The sequence below is a fragment of the Colobus angolensis genome, unplaced genomic scaffold (genome assembly GCF_000951035.1).
Source record: "Colobus angolensis palliatus isolate OR3802 unplaced genomic scaffold, Cang.pa_1.0 Scaffold38, whole genome shotgun sequence".
NCBI classification, from domain to species: Eukaryota; Metazoa; Chordata; class Mammalia; order Primates; family Cercopithecidae; genus Colobus; species Colobus angolensis.
This window is the reverse complement of record NW_012117154.1, coordinates 2,142,067-2,148,542: the sequence shown is the minus strand read 5'-3', so window position 1 is coordinate 2,148,542 and position 6,476 is coordinate 2,142,067. Positions and strand designations below refer to the sequence as shown.

The 6,476-nt window shown below is 41.0% G+C and overlaps 1 protein-coding gene across 3 annotated transcripts in view; it reads left to right on the top strand.

The window, feature by feature from the left end:
* The first annotated feature begins 3,068 nt into the window (after nucleotides 1-3,068).
* The window catches only part of ERG (v-ets avian erythroblastosis virus E26 oncogene homolog), a 212,000-nt gene continuing 208,592 nt past the window's right edge, over nucleotides 3,069-6,476 (top strand). For 2 of the 3 annotated variants that reach the window (XM_011954030.1, XM_011954027.1), the window contains exon 1: nucleotides 3,069-3,174. The gene's annotated coding sequence lies outside the window, so the exon portion shown is untranslated. The remainder of the gene's footprint in view (nucleotides 3,175-6,476) is intronic. The other variant, XM_011954032.1, reaches the window with a different exon arrangement.

Here is a 6,476-nt window from a genome sequence, read left to right as displayed (position 1 = left end):
AGGGGCAGGGCTGGGGGTTGGCGGGGAGGGTCTCCGGCAGGTCATATGACTCCTTGACCTTGACTTTCTGCCGTTGCTGGACCAGGGGCAATTGAGCTGGGTTGAGCAGTTTGCACTCTTACCAAAGTTCTCTAATGGCTGTATTTTTTGAGTTCTTGAGTCTGGTTTACATAATTTTCTGACTTTGTTGCTTTGATGAGGCCAGCTGTTACCTCACGCGGCTGGTAGTGTGCCTTTCTCTGGCACAGCTTCTCTTCCTGGACTTTGTGACATCTTTTTGGATCCTTTGTGGCTTCTCAGCTGTGTTACGGATAATTTACGTTGTCAGGTAAATGCTCTCAGGATAAATGAAATATTAATAATGCCATAGTGCTAATTTAAAAATACCCATTGCACATATTTAAGAGAATCCTCTCTGGGCTTGACTCTGGGCTTTAAATCAGGCCCGACAATGTCTCAACCATAAATCAAATTATTCTTTCAGCCTAGTAGAGGTTTTGGCACAAAAACCTACTATAGACTAGCATGGTATGTGAAATCTTAGTTCATGCCTTTAAAACTCTTATTCCCTTTGCAGAAATTGGAAACCAAATACCCCTTTAACCACTTATCCATGCAAAACAGTTAACCAAGCAATAGTCAATATTGGCTTTTGGATTTTTGGGAACAGGTTTATTAACTCAAGATTTGCACAGCTTTGCAAAGCATGATCTACTTCACCGTCCCCCTCTCCCGTCCCCCTCTTCCTGTCCCCTTGAACATCAGGCCACCGAGCAGGGAAGGCCAGCTCCTTCGGCCCATGTACGGCTGGATGGGAAAAGAACACATTACAGTGAAATGAATGCTTTAAAAGCATGTTTAGGATTATAAAATTATTTTTCCTTAGTTTTCTCCCCTGATTATAAAGATGAATATTTTTGGTTTAGAACATTTGGAAAATACACAAAACTATAAAGAAGGAAATAGGAGTTCAACTTTTCAGATGCTGTGTATAAGTGAGAGGGTGCACTATATGTCTTTCTGTGCCTGGCTTATTTCGCTTAGCATAAAGTTCTCCAGGTTCGTTCATGTTGTCACAAATGACAGGATTTCTCCTCTAAACACTCAGTAGCATTCCATTGTATATGTGCACTGCTTTTCTTTATGGGCGTTTATGTTGATGGACACTTAGGTTGATGCCATACCTTGTCTGCTGTGAATAATGCCGTAGTGAATGTGGGAGTGCTGGTACCTCTTTGACATACTGATTTCATTTTCCATTTTCTTTGGATCTATCCCCAGAGTGGGATTGTCAGCAGTCATGTAGTATTTTGATTTGTAATACATACAAAATTGATTTGTAATACATTTGTAAAACATATAGTATTTTGATTTGTAATTGATCTTTGTGTTTTTGAGGAACCTCCATACGGTTTTCCATAATGACTGTACTGATCTACATTCCCACCAACGGTGGGCAAGAGTTCCCATTTTCCACATCCCCATCGGCACTTGTCTTTTTGATAATGGCCATTCTAACAGCTGTGAGATGACACTCATCATGCTTTTGATTTGTATGTCCTTGATAACTAGTGATGTCGAGTGTAGGGGAACTGGGGCGATGTTGGTCAAAGGACACAAAATTACAGTTAGACAGGAGGGGTAATTTCAAGAGATCTATGACTTGAACTTGAATAGACCTGTGATCTATTGACTGTAGTTAATAACGATGCATTATATTCTTGAAAACCAGTAAGAGTAGATTTCAAGTGTTCTCACCACAAAAACTAAATATGTGAGGTAATGCAGATGTTAATTAGCTTACTTTAGCCATTCCAACATGTATGTATATTTCAAAACGTAATGTTGTACACAGTAAATATATATATATATATATATAATTTTTATTAGTTGGTTTAAAAAATAATTTTAGAAAGATTTTAAAAAGAAGAAAATAAGAACTCCTATTTCACACTGGAAAGCCAAAGACCATGGCTGTTAACCATTTTGATAACTTCTCTCAGTTCATCCTCTTTCCTTTCCTGCCTTCCCTCCTTTCATCCGTTTATTTTTTTTTCTTTGTGCAATATTGGGATGATATTATATACATGGTTTTGTATACTGATTTTCCCCCCCAATAATGTTAGGTTGTATTTTCTGTATCACAACAAATGCTTTTCTGTGACATTTGGGTAATTTGTCTCTGTGCATAGGTTTGAAAGACTTCAGGTGGAGTAGGCTGGGAGCTTCCTAAGTAGAGTGGGAGTGTCAACTGGCCTGTGGAACCATTTAGAAATAATTCTGCCCATTACGAATATTGATTTGATGCAGTACTTAAGATGTTTTCTAATTTAAAAATATTTTCAATGGAAACAGATGCCATTTACAATTTCTCGTGTTGTAGAGATTCTACTAAATATAGTATTTTGGGATTGAATGTTTTACTTGGAAAGTTGTTTAAGAAATTCCCGTATCTAAAAAAAAAAAAGAGAGAGAGAGAGAGAGAGAGACTGGATTTTGAAGCTGTGCTAGCAGGCATATTGTAAGAAAGATTTTTTTTCTTTCTATCTTTTTAGCTTGTTAGTGTTCTAAGATTTAAAAAAAATACGGGTTGTCCTAGCATTTACAAAGTAAGAGGGTTGTTCCTTTTCTGGGACTAAGACAATTGCTTAATTACAGTTCTCAGAATGTTTTCTAAATTCTAAATCCCACTACCCTGTTCTGAGCAGCAGAAAGTGCTAACAGAATGATCTGGGGAAGCCATTATTACCAAAGCTGGGGGCTGTAAGGAAAAGAAAACATTTTCAAAATATTTGCTGCGTAAAAGTGTATGTGTGCTTCAGCATGCCAGGTAGGCTTGGCCTTGATTTCACTCCCAATTTTTGCTTCATAATGCTGGGCTTCCCTCAGAGGACAGGAATGTTGCCCCCTCTTTTTTTTTTTTTTTAAAGGGAAGGATTTAAGTTCTTTCCCCTTTTAGGATATTTTAAAATAATGTTTAAGAAATAGATTTTGTCAGTACATGTACAGTTGATCCCTGGCATTAATATTTGAAAATAAAATAAGGTTTAATATTCTTGAACTTATATTCAGGTTATTCCAGGATCTTTGGAGACCCGACGAAAGCCGTGCTGACCAAAAGCAAGACAAATGACTCACAGAGAAAAAAGATGACAGAACCAAGGGCAATTAAAGGTAAAACGAACAGAACCCAAATAATCCTATGCTGCCTAGGCAGGACCCTTTTTAAAAAATGTGGATATGTAAATATTTTTGTCTCTACTATTTGATGTTTATGGTTCCAAACCTCCACAGACCATTTCTGGATTCTTTGCTGTACTTGGATGAATTATGTTGGTTCTACATGACACGCTTGACTTTCCCCCGGATAAGAGGCCCCATTGCCCAGCAATGTTCCTGTTCCTGGCCCTACAGTGTGGAGATTTTAGAATTACTGCCTTCTCGGTTCTGTGGTCTTCACCAGCCCCTCTTTTCTCCATCACCATCTACTCTCTTCCTTTTCCAGAGGAACCAGAGGCGTGGTGTCTACGGACTGGTGCTTTTATGATCTTTCCATTTTTCTATCATACTACTACATTTGGCTTATAGTCATTTTGTGGTTATTTCACCTGAATGCAATTGAAACCTCCTTTCAAGGGGCACACCCAGGCAGTGAATCTTTGTATTCACAAAACGTGCCACAAAATAAAAATAAAATCCAGTTGGAGAAGGAGAGGGCCAGCACCCTGTCTCTAAGGCGCGCCCCTGAGGCCGGCAGGAATGCTAGGACTCCCTTGGAGAAGCCCTGCAGGGATCGAGGTTACGGGGGTGCTCACATGATACTCATGCAGGCCACAGAATGTAAGAGTCCCTCCCTTGCCAGAATGAAGCCAGGGTCGTTTAGTAGAAGGAATAGCAGTCCATGGAGCCTGAGACATGCCTTGACCAGGGTCAGCGTTCAGTGAGAAATGGTGCGACTAAAATGGATGTGGCTCCCGAGGCCATGTCCCCACCGTGAGGCCTCTAGTCTGCATCAGTTAAGTGACTTTAGTAACTCCCTCAATAGAGGTGTTTTCCTCTCCCAGCGCTGTTGTAACAAAGTGCCACAAACTGGGTAGCTTAAAACAACAGAAATTCACCGTCTCGCCATTTTGGAGGCTGAATGTCCAAGATCAAGGTGTCAGCCCAAGTGGTTCCCTCTGAGGGCTTTGAGGGAAATCTGTTCCAGGCCTCTTCGGTCTTTTCCCTGTGTCTTCACACCATCATCCTTTTGTACAGGTCTGTGTTCAAATCTTGTCCTTTCTTTTGTAAGTGGATCAGTCGTGTTGAATTAGGTCACTAATGACCTCTGTAAAGGCCCTACCTCTCTATCATCACATCCCGAGGGACTGGGGGTTAGTACTCCGATGCATGAATTGGGGGAGAGAATTGATATAATTCAACCCGTAGCTGTAAGTATTTTTATTCATTTGGAAAGACGAGCCATTTCCTACTGAAGAAGTCCAGTTTCTTATTTTTAGATAAAGGTAGAGGTGCATTCAGATTTTCATGCTGTCTTCTGCCTCCTGCTGGTATTCCCTTCTTAACTTTGAAGTACAGGAGCCAGGACTGGACTGGGTTAAGGCAACTGGGGCACAGGATTTCGGGTGGTGCTCCCCTTTAGGTACTGACCCTGCACTTGCATGAGCCTGAGAGGGAGAGCCTCCTTAAATCACGGGCCCTGCATTTCTCCCTGCCTCCTTCCTGCTCCATACGGGAGGCCTCTGCTCCATTCAGGGGCCTGGTGTGTTTGGCAGGAGTCAGGCCTGTGCAGTTCTTATGGCAGGGTTTGCTGGTGAAAGACTGATTTGCCTAATGTCTGCTCATCCAGGACAAGTGCACCCAGCGACCAATGCTTTCAAGGAATGGATTCATTTCTATGAATACTAATTGCTTAGAGCCATTTTGCCTAAAGTGTTTTCACTGAATGACTAGTTATCTTAAAACTAAAAAATACATTTCTAAATTAAGGGTGTTTTTAGTCCGTTGACAAAGGGCTTTTATGAAAATTATCAATTTATTTATTGAGAATTGTTTTTCTTAAAAAGTTGCAACATTTTAATTAGCCAGGCATGGTAGCACATGCCTGTAATCCCAGCTACTCGGGAGGCTGAGGCAGGAGAGCCACTGGAACCTGGAAGGTGGAGGTTGCAGTGAGCCAAGATTGTGCCACTGTACACCAGCCTGGGTGACAGAGCAAGACTCTGTCTCAAAAAAAAAAAAAAAAAGTTGCAACATTTTATACAGTATCAAAATCATCCATTTGAAATATTTTTACTTTCTTTCTTTTTTTTGAGATGGAGTCTCGCTCTGTCGCCCAGGCTGGAGTGCAGTGGCACAATCTCGGCTCACTGCAAGCTCCACCTCCCGGCTTCACGCCATGCTCCTGCCTCAGCCTCCTGAGTAGCTGGGACTACAGGCGCCCAATACCATGCCTGGCTAATTTTTTGTATTTTTTAGTAGAGATGGGGTTTCACGGTGTTAGCCAGGATGGTCTTGATCTCCTGACCTTGTGATCCACCCCACCTCGGCCTCCCAAAGTGCTGGGATTACAGGCGTGAGTCACCACACCCGGCCTTTACTGTCTTAATAATAATGATTACCGCTTGTTTAGTGTTGACTATGTGCCTAGCACTGAGAGAGCTTTCTTTCTTAAGCATAATTCAATTTAATCCTCACCCGATTGAATTCAATCCTACGCCTGATGGTGTAGACAGAGGAGATAATCAAACAATGGTTTAACTTGCATACTAACCAGTTAGAATAGCTACAGGCCAACTCTTGCACTGACACCTTTGTGAACTGCTGAGCATCATTTGGAGGTTTTAAAAATTTTTTAATTGTATTTCCCAACACCAAATACATGGTGTTTTTGCCAGTACCAACCAGTCATTCAACACTGATACCAACTGGGTGTCCAACAGTTCAGTTCAGTTCTGATGCTGACTGCCTGAAGTTTGCTCACAGGTTTAAGGGCTGAGTCCCCAACACTGTCCTCACTTCAGATGCTGGTTGCAGGTATTGGGTCCTCAGGTTATCTACACTCTGTCCGACACGGCTACAACATTGGGGATTCCCACAAGCCCCCTTTTAGGTTCAGTAACTTGCTAGAACTCAGGAAAATGCTGTGCTCTTATGATTACAGTTTATTGTTAAGCGTGTGAACAAACAGCCGGATGAAGAGGTGCACAAGTAGAATTCTGTTAATGTTAAGGCCTTTTTTGTTTCTTTAAGATACCCAATAATAAAATATAGCTGGATCATGAAACACAAAATCATATAGAAGTATATACCTTAGGCAAATTAGTTTATTGCAAGAAACAAATATTAAAGAAATGATTTTCAATCAACATAGAGGGAAGTTCTGCCAGGGTTCAAAGGCAGGTAAAATAGAAAATAAAAAGGCTCCTACAGTGACATGAAACTATCACCAACTACTAATTTTTTTTTTTTTTTTT